Below are 17,194 nucleotides of genomic sequence, written 5' to 3'. Positions count from 1 at the left end.
GGCCATCAGCATTAACATAAAGAGCTACGACACCAGAGGGGAAGTGGATCAGTTAAAAAAGGAAAAAGAAAAGGCGCAACCTTGAAAAATGTAAACGAAGGCGGGTGAGATCGGACTCAGAGGGCAAATTGATGGGAGAGAAATAAAGCAGGCACGAAAATAACCAAGCTGGCCAGATAGGGATCAAAGCACAGGACTGTGACGCTATCGACAACTGGGGCTCCGCGGTCGCTGGGTACAGAGACAGCCTCTGGGAGCTATGTGCTTGATACAGTATTTGTCAGGGGTGGGTGACAAGGTCAGGGACAGGGGGACGGAGCTGCTCCCAGGCTAGTGGCAGGTACAGTATGAGGGATGGTATTCAGTGGCGCTGGTCATTAACCTACTGACTCTGGGGTCAGTGGACACAGCAGGAGAGGATTGCCCTGTGAGCTGCTCTCATCACAGCCACTCCAGTACAGGGCACACACATACAATACATCAGGAGCACCACAGGGCTTTAAAGACCGGGAGAGAAGCAGAGTCACTTGATATGGTACAGTATGATAAGGAAGACTGACACCACCGGTCTGGACTTCGACACAGACAGCTTTCTAGACAAGTTGTTTACAGTTTCTTTTAAATGTATAACCTCACTTCTTTGGTGAAGTGAACTTTATTAACAAAGAAAGCATGATCTACCAAGAACACTACAGCAGCAGTACAATCCACAGTGGATGATAATAGGACAAAAGTTATAGGCTAGGCTCCTCATGGGACAATCAGGTGAAAAGCTTTTCAAAAACCTTTCAAAAAGTAAGCTTTCAGCATCTTTCCTTATCATAAAAGGACAGTCTGGTACCAGTTCTGCTGACTGTACTGTCGTAGGATCAAAATGTGTAGGCTGTGAAATGTCAAGCACTCATCTAAAAGAACATCACTGTGTGTTATCTTCAGCTTGTCATATTTGGAGATTGGGCTATTGACCTTGACAGAGGATGTGCTCCCGTGTGCAGGTCTAAAAATGAGGTGGCACTCATTAGAGGTGGCCATTTTAAACCTATAGAGGGGGACAGATATAAGAGAGACACTTTGGCTGCCAATCACTGACTTTAGAGCCTTATGTGGACTTTCTTTTGTATGTCTCTTCTTGGGAAAAATTTAGTGGGCGCTCATGGTGGGTATCATTTAGGTTCTAGTTGTTATTGCAAGTCAGCTTTCAGTGGACTCTCCCATGAGTGTCTTTCAGAACCCTTCCTTAAACATCACCTCCTTTCTGTTTGAGCAACAATATGATGCTTTCTTGCTGGGGAACGTCACAAAATGCTATGAGTGTTGTTATTGGGCAAACATCCAGACGTTCACAGGATACAGAGGTACAGCCGCAGGTATTTCCGCCAATAACGACACACTGGCTTGTGTGTGTGTGTGTGTGTGTGTGTGTGTTTGCACGCCTGTGTGTGGAAAGATGTTGTTGAAGCATGTACGCTCCCAGCAAGGGCATCAGGGATGGAACGTCTACCCTGAGGCGTGCCATTGTACCCACAAGCCACTGAGAGCAGGGGAGAAGCGTGGCTGATTTTACACAAATAGGATGACAAAAGGTTCAACCACGAGAACAACCTTCTCAAGACCTCATGAGTGTGGCGAATGCCTTATCACGTCAATAGCAACCAAGGTACAAATAGGTACAAAGGTTACAGTCAAAGCCATTGGTTATTCATGAGACAAACCGAAAACAGACAGAAACTGAGTTACTCCATGGCCTTTTTCCACTTTAACTCGTGATCTCATTAAGCTCGCAGCACAGAGGGGGACGGGATTGTTTGGAGCTAGCCCAAATCCTTGATCAAACCCTGTTAATCTTGGCCGAGGCATCGGAAGGTAGCCCAGATGTCCCTGAGTGAAATCTACTGAACACTTGCTGTCAGCATAACACTTATTACCAGCACTGTGTACCCAAAGTGTCTCTACACGCAGGACCCATTCCCCAGTCTCGGCAGAGCTGCAGTGACTGTATAATATTGTATTTCAGGTATTCATTTCCATTTTCCGCTCGTGTTAGTGATCTATGTTGGGCATTTTGGAGAGATTAAATTGATCTAAAATCAACGTGCAAGATTTAATTATGAAGGGGAATGGATAAATACACATGTATTATTTTAAACTGAGTTTAATTCAAGATCATTTTCAAATGTAGCATCCAATTGAACTAATCCCTGATGCATCGGCAGCAGCTAATGGGGATCCCTAATGGGGATCTCTAATAAATACAAATACTGTGCTCTACATAGCTAAAAGAGTATGTGACTGTGTCCTCATGTCTGCTAACTTTACATAATTTACTCTATTCTCGGCTAAAATGACATATCCTTGATTATAGCATTCAGTTTGTCAGCTGGCTGGCCTTTGTTTTGATGTTGAACTATGTTGGTTATTAAACATAGGCCTGACCTTTAGCTTGCTTAATGCAATTGAAATTTCAACTTTCATTTCATTCTACAGTAAAAACAGTGACCGCAACTAAGTGAGGATTGGGTGTCATGTAGCCGAGGTGGAGCCACACACACACACACACACACACACACACACACACACACACACACACACACACACACACACACACACACACACACACACACACACACACACACACACACACACACACACACACACACTCCCCAAAGGTCGTTCTCATCAATTTAAAGGTGATCATAGCTGCATGTAGTCAGTAACTGTGTGGACTGACAGCACTGTGACAGTTTGTCAGTTCAGTAACAGGGCCGTGTCATCCCCGCTTACCCTGATGAAAGTTGGCACCCTAAAGGCACTTTGCGGCTTGTCATTGCCCATGTGGCATGGCAAGCCAGCCAGCAAGCCTTCTGATAACGCTGCTGCCTAGCCTAGAGCCTCAGCCTGCCATGCCTGTCACAATATTACGGGCAGCTGTACATTTAATAATTCATAAGGGAGGACAATGATAGACTTCCATAACCTTTGAGATGAATCTAAATATATCAGCTCCAAATGCAGAGGATAGAAGACGGTGACAGTCAGTGCCTCATCAGTACTGTCAGAGGCTATTACTAAATTCATTACACATACCAAACACATCTCACTGTGTTTAGGCTTTGACCTCGATAATGTCCACTCTGAATGGCCTCACATTTGAACCAGAGTATTTAGAGTAAAGTCTAACACAAGAAAACTTCCCCACATATTAGGGGGAAATGAATTAGCTCGTAGAAGTACATTTGATTAGCCAGTCACCAAATGGAGGGATGTCAAGACTCCCATTCAGAAAATGCTAATGCCTGTAAAGAATGTACCAATTACCATTTCCAAACAAGTTGACGTGAGATATTGGGTATTTAGGCAAATACGGCATTACCGAAAGGCTGCTTCCCATTGAAATGAAACACTTAGCAACTTAATGTCACCCAGACATCTTATTATGCTCCCTAATTAAATAGTTGGCATTCACGGACGTAAAGGTCATTAAAAATGCAAACAATAAAAAATGTATCGCGAGGAGAAGTAAGGCGCATTTTTCAAAGCATTGTAATATGCTAATTCCCGCTGGCGCCTTGGCACAGTCGGGTCATAACGTAGGGATCCCTAACACTGTGTGTCTGTGACAAAGGACTTATTGTTAATGAGGGTGGATCAGCAAGGCTCGATTGGCAGAATATTTCTCCACAATGAGTCACCGCAGGACCAGGCCATTAGATAATCTACCATGCCATCTATGTGAAGAGAGAAATCATATCATCCCAGCCAGGACTGAACAGCTAATAATGTTACTCAGGGAGGGCGAGGGTGAGAAAGCGAGCGAGAGAGAGAGAGAAAGACAATAGAGATGAGGGAGGCCATCAATGTCATGTTCAGGTCCTGCCTAAGGCCTACAACTGGCATGTCAGTGTCATTAAAGTCAACCATGGCGAGTCATCATTAATTAAGAGTCATCGAGACAAGCAACAAATACAAAGATTCATGGAGGTTATATAATAACGGGCCTGATGTTATTGTATTGTGATAAAGTAAGCTCATTGAAAAAGCAATAATTTAATATATGCACAAAGATTCTCTAGTACATTTGTATACTTTTTGGCTACAAGTTCTGAAAGTAGCTCACACGAGCCATAAATGGCCCCGAAAATTGCATACGTCATCACATATGTGGAGATATGTACACCTCGTCATTGCGCTCTCTTTCGCTCTGCTGTGTGTGCATCTTGCTAGCTGACACACTCAAATGGCGAGGGGCTAAAGATCAATGGCTGCAACTTGAATTGTTAGGGTGCTGGCCCACGTGGGAGAAAATGTATGGAAAATGGCACAGCTTCCAGAAAAACAGTCGCTTTCAAACTAGGGGTTTCATGGCTAATTGAGGTAAGACAGTAATTCTGTTCATAGATTATCCATGTATGAACTACACATTGACACATCCATCCCAAAGCAGGAGGTTTAAAAAAAGACTTAGTAGTCGCCAAAGTTCCGGAGTCTTTAAATCTACATCACAGGCAAATGTAATCAGAACTGTTACAATATACCATAAAATGAGGCCATGGAATTCCATGAGGCCATGGAATTCCATGAGGCCATGGAATTTGACGTGGTCAAATTCCCTTATATGACATGGACACATGACATGGCCATTGCACAAAGACAGTCAATAGTACCGTCTGTCTCCTGGATGAAAAGGTCTGTCACCAGGTGTCTCTCCCTGTCCTAGGGGTCTTTGAAGGCTCCTTCTGCTGTGACAGCTGTCTTTAGACAGTCAGCACAGCGGTATCCAATTCTGACGATTCATCACTTCCGAGTGGATGACCTGGTCCTGACCTCTGTACCACCCGGACGCCATCACCATCTGACATCTCCACAGATGCATTTTTAAAGCCACCCAACCCTAATCATCTTAGCAATGCACTGCTAAATTACTGCAGCAACACCGACAGTGTGATTCCACCAAGACATATTCACGCTGAAATGTATCTGTCCACCATGGCCTTTTTTTTGCCTTTACCTCCCTTATCTCACCTCATTTGCTCACATCGTATATAGACTTGTTTATACTGTATTATTGACTGTATGTTTGTTTTACTCCATGTGTAACTCTGTGTCGTTGTATGTGTCGAACTGCTTTGCTTTATCTTGGCCAGGTCGCAATTGTAAATGAGAACTTGTTCTCAACTTGCCTACCTGGTTAAATAAAGGTGAAATAAAATTAAAATAAATAAATAAAATGCCACAGAATGTATTTTGCGCATCTCGCTATTGCTGATGAGGTACAACGGACAGCAATCACTATAAATAGAAAGAAAAGTAGGTAACATGGGATCATTTGATTCTACCAGGGTCTAGGGAAGGGTCCGGTGAGAATCAGGTGTTAACAATCAGCCGAGCCAGTGGGACTGAAGGTCCATCTGTACCCCGGCGCCCACTCCTACTCCCACGCCAACTCAAACTGTGCTCAATCACAGAGCCAGCAGCTAGCCAGGGCAGTGCCCACCAGCTCCAGTAAAAAGCAATCACATTTCAGACACTACTTAAAATGGTCCCTCATGGAGTGAACCTATCTGACTTATACTATAATATAGGTGCTTTATGACAACCATGATAACAGGGGTAGAGAAAGACCTTATAGAGGTAAATGTAAAGATGAACTCAAGATTATGGCCTTTTGTGTAAAACTGGACAAGAGAAAACACATTTCTGATCATATACTCACACAAATACAACATACCCACATGTTTTTTGATAGGCTAGAAACCACAACAGATCCTGGGTTCTTGATGATCATTTCCCATTCATTAGCACGTAGATGTAGACAAGTGCATAGACGCCCATGAATTAGAGAGCAGGATGAGTGTTTGGTTTATGGTAGAACTGACTCATCTTTGGGAGTTTGTTGTGACAGAGAACATAGAGTAGAGTAAACTAATCGTGGCCTGCTATCAACAGCTGCTGCTGTGCTGCATTGAGCCCTATGTACCTCTCTTCTCTATAGTGAACACACACACTCCTCCGAGCCCATCGCTCTGCCTCTTGCCCAGCAGCCCAAGGTCACCTCTGTTTTACATCTAATAATAAGCCACCACACCTTAACAACGCTGTAAAACCCAAAGTGCCCCCCACATTATGAGATTTAATATGCAATTGAGTCATAATATAATTTGGTTTCGGCCAAAAACCCTATTCTTAAAAGGGAAATTAGTGTCATTATCCAAAACAATGCCACTCTAATTTATGTGCGGATCTATAAATGGTTTGTCTCATGCTATTTGGGATTAGGGAGGCAGCGAGCCAAAAAGGGCCTAATGTATTTAAAGTGACACATTAACTGGATAAACATTCCCCTTATCTACAGAGTACATATACTTTTTTTTAAACAGTCCAATCCTATTAAAGGGGCCATTCTCCAACTGATTGCACCATCTCCTGCTCTCCCGTGCCTGCTGTCAACCCCCTGCTAAAGAGTGAAGCCGGGGGGTAATCATACACACATTGAGATTGACATATCCATTGTTCTGGGCCCTCCCCAATGAGACCTTGGTCAAATGTCTCTTTCTGTTCTGATCTCGTAGAGGATGAAATCCATTAGCAGGGATGGTGTAGTGTACTCCCTAGTGAGCAGGAGGACTTAGTGCCGATACTGCAGGATGGACAGAATCTGTTGTGTACAGTAGAAGCCAGACACATGTAAGCGGTGTTACTGATAGCTACTGTGTAAGATGATTCATCAGCATGGGAGCATATGCTTTCCACTTCACAGAGAGAGTGAGGAGCATATGGCACCCCAAGGGGGCAACAGAAAAGGTGTAAGAACCTGACTGTCCAAAACAGGATATTACGGTTTGTGCCCTTCACCTCCAGAGAAGCAAAACACACTTAAGAGAAACAAAGAGCACGCACACGTACGCACACGTACGCAGTGCAGTGTGAACCGGAGTGACTTGACACAAAGCTGGCCAAACAAGAGGTAGCTACAAACAAGACAGAGTTAAATGGTTCCAATCTGCAGTGAAGTGTTCATCCATGTTTACGGGTAAGAGTCTAGCTAAGTATTAACTTAAGGGGGCTGAATAATTTTGCACGCCCAATTTTTCAGTTTTTGATTTGTTAAAAAAGTTTGAAATATCCAATAAATGTCGTTCCACTTCATGTTTGTGTCCCACTTGTTGTTGATTCTTCACAAAAAAATACAGTTTTATATCTTTATGTTTGAAGCCTGAAATGTGGCAAAAGGTCGCAAAGTTCAAGGGGGCCGAATACTTTCGCAAGGCACTGTATATACAGTGGAGCAAAAAATATTTAGTCAGCCACCAATTGTGCAAGTTCTCCCACTTAAAAAGATGAGAGAGGCCTTTAATTTTCATCAAAGGTACACTTCAACTATGACAGACAAAATTAGAAAAAAAATCCAGAAAATCACATTGTAGGATTTTTAATGAATTTATTTGCAAATTATGGTGGAAAATAAGTATTTTGGGGGGTGTGTTAGAATACCATTTTGGTATTTTGTATATAGTTATTCCATTCAAAATGTACAACTTCACCAATTTGGCCACTTGGGTACATTTGGGCAACTTGTGTGGGACACCTGTGTGACTTCATGATAAATGTCATGTAGCACACTCTTTTTGGAAGTTATCATTCTGAAACTTTGCACAAGTACTGTTGCCCTCTTATGTTTTTCACTGAAATTGTCCACATGATCCTATCTAAATGATTGTTTTATCTTGTTCATTTTAAAGATGATACAACAATAAAAAGAAAAAACATGTTTTTTTCATTGTATTATCCAAACCAGATCTATTGTGTTATATTCTCCTACATTCAATTCACATTTACACAAACTTCAGAGTGTTTTCTTGCAAATGGTACCAAGAATATGCATATCCTTGCTTCTGTGCCTGAGCTACAGGCACTTAGATTTGGGTACGTCTTCAGGCAGAAATTGAAAAAAGTAGGGGGGTAGCTATTTAACTAGGCAAGTCAGTTAAGAACACATTCTTATTTACAATGACAGCCTACCTGTTAGCTAGCTAGGGAACACTAGCTTGCTGGCTCGCTAGCTAATGTATGATCTGTGTAGTAATATTATTAAAATCAGAAACAATTTGCATTGCTAGTTATAGCCTAATGTTAGGTAGCTAACATTGAACCTAGTTGTTAGCTTTAGCTACCTGCAGATTCATACTACAGCTATGACAATGTTTGGATTGATAGTAGTATGAGTAAGGATTATGCTACATGTCTAAACAAAATACTCCACCTCGCCAGATGATCACATGACCCATCAAGTTAGCCAGGTTTGATTGGGGTGATTACGACCATCTACTGTATTTTATGAACATGTGTACATGTCTAGACAATAGTGACCCATCCACTTAGCTAGATGTGGCTGGGGGGTGGTTATAGCATTTCCTTCACATGACCCATCAATTTAGGTATCTAATAATGTCATCTAATGTATCTAATAATGCTCAAATATATTTATCCGGACACTTTGTTTTTGATATTGGTACTATGCAAGTAACCATTTCACTGTACTGTTTACACCTGCTGTATCTCTGCATGTGACAAATAAGATACAAACACATATTTTATTTGATATAGTGTGTGTTTATAATGTGATATAATGTGAAGAACAACATGACATGCACCAAAGTCAGATTAGGATATAGGCCAAGGACTAGAAAGTGTATTTTTACCTGGATTATTTTGCTATTGTAGGCTACTACCTTTACCACTTTTAGTCTCGAAATCATTGGTTGTTTTCTAAACTACTCACTCTGTTTAGTACATGGCCTCACATCTGAATCCTTAAAGAAATGGGTGGGGCTAAGGTTTAAGAGGGTGTGAACAATGCTGAATGGCTGTAGACAAAGAAGAGCTCTCCAGTAGGTGTACTAGAACATTCAATGGCCTTTTCCTCAAAAGTGCGGTTACAAGTTTACAAATTTCAAAGCAGAATTATTTGTCCCATTGTTCCTCAACTGCAGTTTATGTTATAACATTTTCTAGCTCAGAGTATCTACCTTTATCCAATGTAAAAAACAATTTCAAATTTTGCTACATAAGACCATATAGAGTTGGTCAGTCACATATGTATTGCGATTCAATACTGTGATAATATAGTGCGACTCCATACGATCTTAGTAATCAAATCAAATCAAATCAAATTTTATTTGTCACATACACATGGTTAGCAGATGTTAATGCGAGTGTAGCGAAATGCTTGTGCTTCTAGTTCCGACAATGCAGTAATAACCAACAAGTAATCTAACTAACAATTCCTAATCTACTGTCTTATACACAGTGTAAGGGGATAAAGAATATGTACATAAGGATATATGAGTGAGTGATGGTACAGAGCAGCATAGGCAAGATACAGTAGATGGTATCGAGTACAGTATATACATGTGAGATGAGTATGTAAACAAAGTGGCATAGTTAAAGTGGCTAGTGATACATGTATTACATAAGGATGCAGTCGATGATATAGAGTACAGTATATAGGTATGCATATGAGATGAATAATGTAGGGTAAGTAACATTATATAAGGTAGCATTGTTTAAAGTGGCTAGTGATATATTTACAACATTTCCCATCAATTCCCATTATTAAAGTGGCTGGAGTTGAGTCAGTGTCAGTGTGTAGGCAGCAGCCACTCAATGTTAGTGGTGGCTGTTTAACAGTCTGATGGCCTTGAGATAGAAGCTGTTTTTCAGTCTCTCGGTCCCAGCTTTGATGCACCTGTACTGACCTCGCCTTCTGGATGATAGCGGGGTGAACAGGCAGTGGCTCGGGTGGTATATGTCCTTGATGATCTTTATGGCCTTCCTGTAACATCGGGTGGTGTAGGTGTCCTGGAGGGCAGGTAGTTTGCCCCCGATGATGCGTTGTGCAGACCTCACTACCCTCTGGAGAGCCTTACGGTTGAGGGCGGAGCAGTTGCCGTACCAGGCGGTGATACAGCCCACCAGGATGCTCTCGATTGTGCCTCTGTAGAAGTTTGTGAGTGCTTTTGGTGACAAGCCGAATTTCTTCAGCCTCCTGAGGTTGAAGAGGCGCTGCTGCGCCTTCTTCACGATGCTGTCTGTGTGAGTGGACCAATTCAGTTTGTCTGTGATGTGTATGCCGAGGAACTTAAAACTTGCTACTCTCTCCACTACTGTTCCATCGATGTGGATAGGGGGTGTTCCCTCTGCTGTTTCCTGAAGTCCACAATCATCTCCTTAGTTTTGTTGACGTTGAGTGTGAGGTTATTTTCCTGACACCACACTCCGAGGGCCCTCACCTCCTCCCTGTAGGCCGTCTCGTCGTTGTTGGTAATCAAGCCTACCACTGTTGTGTCGTCCGCAAACTTGATGATTGAGTTGGAGGCGTGCGTGGCCACGCAGTCGTGGGTGAACAGGGAGTACAGGAGAGGGCTCAGAACGCACCCTTGTGGGGCCCCAGTGTTGAGGATCAGCAGGGAGGAGATGTTGTTACCTACCCTCACCACCTGGGGGCGGCCCGTCAGGAAGTCCAGTACCCAGTTGCACAGGGCGGGGTCGAGACCCAGGGTCTCGAGCTTGATGACGAGCTTGGAGGGTACTATGGTGTTGAATGCCGAGCTGTAGTCGATAAACAGCATTCTCACATAGGTATTCCTCTTGTCCAGATGGGTTAGGGCAGTGTGCAGTGTGGTTGAGATTGCATCGTCTGTGGACCTATTTGAGCGGTAAGCAAATTGGAGTGGGTCTAGGGAGTCAGGTAGGGTGGAGGTGATATGGTCCTTGACTAGTCTCTCAAAGCACTTCATGATGACGGAAGTGAGTGCTACGGGGCGGTAGTCGTTTAGCTCAGTTACCTTAGCTTTCTTGGGAACAGGAACGATGGTGGCCCTCTTGAAGCATGTGGGAACAGCAGACTGGTATAGGGATTGATTGTATATGTCCGTAAACACACCAGCCAGCTGGTCTGCGCATGCTCTGAGGGCGCGGCTGGGGATGCCGTCTGGGCCTGCAGCCTTGCGAGGGTTAACACGTTTAAATGTTTTACTCACCTCGGCTGCAGTGAAGGAGAGACCGCATTTTTCCGTTGCAGGCAGTGTCAGTGGCACTGTATTGTCCTCAAAGCGGGCAAAAAAGTTATTTAGTCTGCCTGGGAGCAACACATCCTGGTCCGTGACTGGGCTGGATTTCTTCCTGTAGTCCGTGATTGACTGTAGACCCTGCCACATGCCTCTTGTGTCTGAGCCGTTGAATTGGGATTCTACTTTGTCTCTGTACTGACGCTTAGCTTGTTTGATAGCCTTACGGAGGGAATAGCTGCATTGTTTGTATTCAGTCATGTTACCAGACACCTTGCCCTGATTGAAAGCAGTGGTTCGCGCTTTCAGTTTCACACGAATGCTGCCATCAATCCAAGGTTTCTGGTTAGGGAATGTTTTAATCGTTGCTATGGGAACGACATCTTCAACGCACATTCTAATGAACTCGCACACAAATCAGCGTATTCGTCAATGTTGTTATTTGACGCAATACGAAACATGTCCCAGTCCACGTGATGGAAGCAGTCTTGGAGTGTGGAGTCAGCTTGGTCGGACCAGCGTTGGACAGACCTCAGCGTGGGAGCTTCTTTTTTAACTTTTGTCTGTAGGCAGGTATCAGCAAAATGGAGTCGTGGTCAGCTTTTCCGAAAGGGGGGCGGGGCAGGGCCTTATATGCGTTGCGGAAGTTAGAGTAACAGTGATCCAAGGTTTTTCCGCCCCTGGTTGCGCAATCGATATGCTGATAAAATTTAGGGAGTCTTGTTTTCAGATTAGCCTTGTTAAAATCCCCAACAACGATGAATGCAGCCTCCGGATAAATGGTTTCCAGTTTGCAAAGAGTTAAATAAAGTTCGTTCAGAGCCATCGATGTGTCTGCTTGGGGGGGGATATATACGGCTGTGATTATAATCGAAGAGAATTCTCTTGGTAGGTAATGCGGTCTATATTTGATTGTGAGGAATTCTAAATCAGGTGAACAGAAGGATTTGAGTTCCTGTATGTTTCTTTCATCGCACCATGCCTCGTTAGCCATAAGGCATACACCCCCACCCCTCTTCTTACCAGAAAGGTGTTTGTTTCTGTCGGCGTGATGCGTGGAGAAACCCGTTGGCTGCACCGCATCGGATAGCGTCTCTCTAGTGAGCCATGTTTCCGTGAAGCACAGAACGTTACAGTCTCTGATGTCTCTCTGGAATGCTACCCTTGCTCGGATTTCATCAACCTTGTTGTCAAGAGACTGGACATTGGCAAGAAGAATGCTAGGAAGTGGGGCACAATGTGCCCGTCTCCGTAGTCTAACCAGAAGACCGCTACGTTTCCCTCTTTTTCGGAGTCGTTTTTTGGGGTCGCTGCATGCGATCCATTCCGTTGTCCTGTTTGTAAGGCAGAACACAGGATCCGTGTCACGAAAAACATATTCTTGGTCGTACTGATGGTGAGTTGACGCTGATCTTATATACAGTAGTTCTTCTCGGCTGTATGTAATGAAACCTAAGATGACCTGAGGTACTAATGTAAGAAATAACACATAAAAAAAACAAAAAACTGCAGAGTTTCCTAGGAACGCGAAGCGAGGCGGCCATCTCTGTCGGCGCCGGAACATATAGTACTCAGACCCCTTGACATTTTTCCACATTTTGTTACGTTACAGCCTAATTTGTAAAAAATCTACACACAATACCCAATAATGACGGCGCCGGAACATATAGTACATATAGTACTCAGACCCCTTGATATTGTTCCACATTTTGTTACGTTACAGCCTAATTTAAAAAAAATCTACACACAATACCCAATAATGACAAAGCAAAAAAAGGTTTTTAGAAATGTTTGCTAATTTATTAAAAATAAAAAACGGAAATATCACATTTACATAAGTATCCAGACCCTACTTTGTTGAAGCACCTTTGGCAGCAATTACAGCCCTTGAGACTTCTTGGGTATGAAGCTACAAGCTTGGCACACCTGTAGTTGGGGAGATTCTCCCATTCTTCTCTGCAGATCATCTCAGTTTCATCAGACTAGAAAATCTTGTTACTCATGGTCTGAGAGTCTTTAGGTCCCTTTTGGCAAACTCCAAGCGGGCTGTCATGTGACTTTTACTGAGGAGTGGCTTCTGTCTGGCCACTCTACCATAAAAGCCTGATTGGTGGAGTGCTGGTTGTCTTCTGGAAGGTTCTCCCATATCCACAGAGGAAATCAAACTCTGTCCGAGTGACCATCGGGTTCTTGGTCACCTCCCAGACCAAGGCCCTTCTCCCCCGATTGCTCAGTTTGGCCGGGCGGCCAGCTCTAGGAAGAGTCTTGGTGGTTCCCGACTTCTTCCATTTAAGAAAGATGGAGGCCACTGTGTTCTTGCAGACCTTCAATGCTGCAGACATTTTTTGGTACTCTTCCCCAGATCTGTGCCTCAACAAAATCCTGTCTCAGAGCTCTTGGGACAATTTCCTTGACCTCATGGCTTGGTCTTTGCTCTGGCATGCAGAGCAAAACCTGGGGGACCTTATATACGTAGACAGGTGTGTGCCTTTCCAAATCATGTCCAATCAATTTAATTTACCACATATGGACTCTAATTAAGTTGTAGAAACATCTAAAGGATGATAAACGGAAACAGGATGCACCTGAGCTAAATTTCAAGTCTCATAGCAAAGAGTCTGAATACTTATGTAAATAAGGTATTTATTTTTAATACTTTTGCAAAAAATTCTAAAAACCTGTTTTCGCTTTGTCATTATGGGGTATTGTGTGTAGATTGCTGAGTAAAAAAAATAATGAATAAGTCTGTAATGTAACAAAAAGTGGGAAAAGTCAAAGGGTCTGAATTCTTTCAGAGGGCACTGTATGTCTGCTGCAGATGGACAAGAGAAAACCATGAGAAAACGAGTTTTGGCTCCCTTTTTAAAAAGAGGAGGGAGAACATGCTATGAAGGGAAAATACTGGAAAATAAGACTGCAATGATTCAAATAATAAATAAAATAATATCCCATACGTAACTGTATCAATTCTTTCCTCCATCACTAGATTACATTACTGTATGCTTATTCAGAACACTACTATTGTATTTTCAATTAAGTGACGTTATCAGTTCTGAAAGATAGCGTGTGAGGATATATCAGCTCAAAGGGAAATTATATGACATAGGATGATGAATAAGAAACTGCCATGAAGCACATCGCTCAAAACGTAGAGTCCAGTGCTTCACCAAAGGGAATTTTACCTGTAACAGAAATGGTAAAGCCCACATAGATACGTAGATGCTGCCTCCATGTCTGTTAGCATGTGTTAAACATTATTAACATATATCCTGTGTAACATAATGGATCTATTGTTCTGTAGCCTCACTTTGCGTACACTATTGGAGATTCTCACCATACTGTAGTGTGGTTAAATAATTGTATGGCTAATATGAATGTATATTACCCCTTGGAAAATATACTACTTGCTTAGCACTTTGAATCCACAGTAACAACTCTGCTAAAAGAGTGGTCTCTTGTTTGATTACAGGATAAGATTTATAAAACTATAGCCCTTACAAACGGCCTTCCTTTAAATATACTACTACTACTAACATTTATGGCCTAGCGTTAAATGTGTTTAGGTAGCACTACAGTACAAAATGCTCCTGACTTCTGCTCACTATATTGCAAATGCTAAAAGGCATGTAATAATGCTACCAGCAATCAATTGGGGGCGAGGTACTATAAAATGCACACTTTTTTTTCCATCTGTGTTTTGAGTGGGATTACGGTAGTAGTTTGGTAAAGGAGCTTTTCTTAGGTTTTTAATAGTTAATTGTCAAAAAGCAATCATTTGGAATGTATATGTTCCAGGTAGTAATCATAGGTACAATTGCATCATTATTGGAGGAGAGTTAGTAATTGCTACTGACTGAACATATTTGTCACCACTGAGCACACAGTCAAAAACAGCACTTTTCATTCCATTTCCTGAGAAATATGGAACTTTTTGAAACCCCGAGAAGCTGAATTTGATCCTTTTTAGTGCTGATTCCCCAAAAGGAGACACTTAATGTAATTGCAATTTCTTTTTCTTTTTTAATAAACTGAAAGTGTGGGAACTTTTACGATTTGAGTGCTTCCATAGCAATTAGTCATAAATATCAGAACATGACAACAAAGGAAACAAAGCTCTAACATTTTCAAAGCTGTTCTGACTGCTTTTTCACGGCCCTAGCCAATTCTTCATAAATAGATCTTTGAATTTGTATTAAATAATTGCTTAACTGGACCAACACCAAAGGTATGTATATTTGTCAGGATTTTGAGTCATATAGTAGACCTAACAATATTACAACTAGTAATAGTGCATTTGTGACAGCAACGATGGTAGTAATAAGTAAACAAAGACTGCATGCATGTTCTGATAAGTTTTGATTAGAACAGAGTAAAAACAATGTGGGTGCATGTGGATAAAATAAGGTTGTTAATCTAGCACCCTACAGTAGGTGTGATGTTAATACAACTCTTTCCTGTCTCGGTCAGAACATTTGATGAGTCAAATGTCAAGCATTTGCAGCAAAAGGAATTATCCCTCGCTATTCGTGTTGACCTCATCCACAGGAGGCATCTGGATTCAGAAAGAAGTGAACATACTAAGAACTCTCATCTTGTTTCACAGACTAAAGCAATGAGTGAAAGCATATAGTATATCAGACACCACTCTACAATGGTCAAAGTGTTGTCCTCTAGCTGTAGTCACTAAAACATTGTCCGCGTGCGATTCCTATTCAAATTCAGCTTGAGAAAGGCCTCTTAAAAAAGGGACTAAGTACCAATAAATTCACTTTAGGACCTTGGTAATTTTCTCCAGTCAATAAAATGAGAGCTGAATATCTATTACACTTCTGTTTAGTCACCATTCTCTGGTCACAAGTACCTGGGAAATGACAAGACAGGTAGAGCATACTGAATTACTTCTTTAAAGGAGCCTTCCAGACACTATGAGCGGTGAGATTATTAGACAGTACCGGTCCTCAAGGGTCAGCCAGTTCAGATATTATACTTTTCCATTAGTAACTGATTACGAGCTAGAAAATGGTGGTCTATCCTATTAGTTCAGTAATGAAATCCATTAGACAATGAGATCAGAGGAATAATTAAAAACATTGGAATTGTCCATTGGAATTAAACAGGTCTGAAATCTTATGTGGTGACCCTGACAGGACTTGTACATGACTTTCTCAAGCACTTCAATAGAGCTTCAGTTCCCATAAAGGAAGTCTCTTGACATAAAGGATGAAACAAATCAATTCAATTGAATACTTCCATCTAGTGAGAACATTTTGTTTGCCATTTATTGAGCCTTCAGTGACTTGAGAGCTCCATCCAACAGTCATTGAGGACGAGTAGTCCCATTTCATAGAGTGCAACATTTGTGCCCAACCTTGTAATAGAGGGGAACTGAGAAGTATATTGAGAAGTATATTGAAAAGTATATTGAGAAGTATGCGGTAAGCTGTTAATTAAGGTTGCTCAGCTGGAAAATGGAAAGTAATTCAATCTAGAGAATGACTTGGTCATTAAGTAAGGACACTTTAATATCACATCCAATGTTTTAGGTTTTAGTCGGCATGCCAAGGAGCTCTCTCTCTCCTTATCCCCCCCCCCCCCGTCTCTCGTATATCTCTATCTCCCTCCCTCTCTGAAAGACACCCTGTGCTGGTCTACACGTGCATTATACCTTTGAAAAGTTCAGAAAGCCCAGTTCCTTGACGAAGCTACACATTAGCAAGTGTGAATAATCAGCCCTATGCTGATTTCTTAAGAGTTAATTAATTTCCAGTACGCTGGGTGAGGTCTTGCATGATTTATAACAGCGATGCCATTGCCATGCAGAGCCAAGGTCCCTCTGTCAGAGGAGATAAATCAATGGTACATTGTATGCTGTCACACCCTGGCCCTGTCCGACAAGCTCCCTCTGGCTGGATTCATGACCCAGGATGTGAAGGGGGCTAACCACAGCCCTGCATGGTTGAGGAACATGCTCTACGATGTCACTCACGAGTCACTGAACCTAGCGTGAACCTAAGCTAATGCAGTTTCTTATGTTGAGTTCTGAACTCCGGCATGTAAAACATTAACCGAGTGTGGTTCCCCGGCTCGTGGATTTGATTATCTAACATCATCTCTGTGTAATGCAGAGGTAA

General features: G+C 42.3%; 1 protein-coding gene across 1 annotated transcript in view; it reads right to left on the bottom strand.

Annotated features, from left to right (window-relative positions):
• The window catches only part of LOC135517965 (astrotactin-2-like), a 569,522-nt gene that overhangs the window by 507,590 nt on the left and 44,738 nt on the right, over nt 1–17,194 (bottom strand). The window lies entirely within an intron of this gene.

Source organism: Oncorhynchus masou, chromosome 28 (genome assembly GCF_036934945.1).
Source record: "Oncorhynchus masou masou isolate Uvic2021 chromosome 28, UVic_Omas_1.1, whole genome shotgun sequence".
NCBI lineage: Eukaryota > Metazoa > Chordata > Actinopteri > Salmoniformes > Salmonidae > Oncorhynchus > Oncorhynchus masou.
This window is presented reverse-complemented; position numbering and strand designations above follow the sequence as displayed.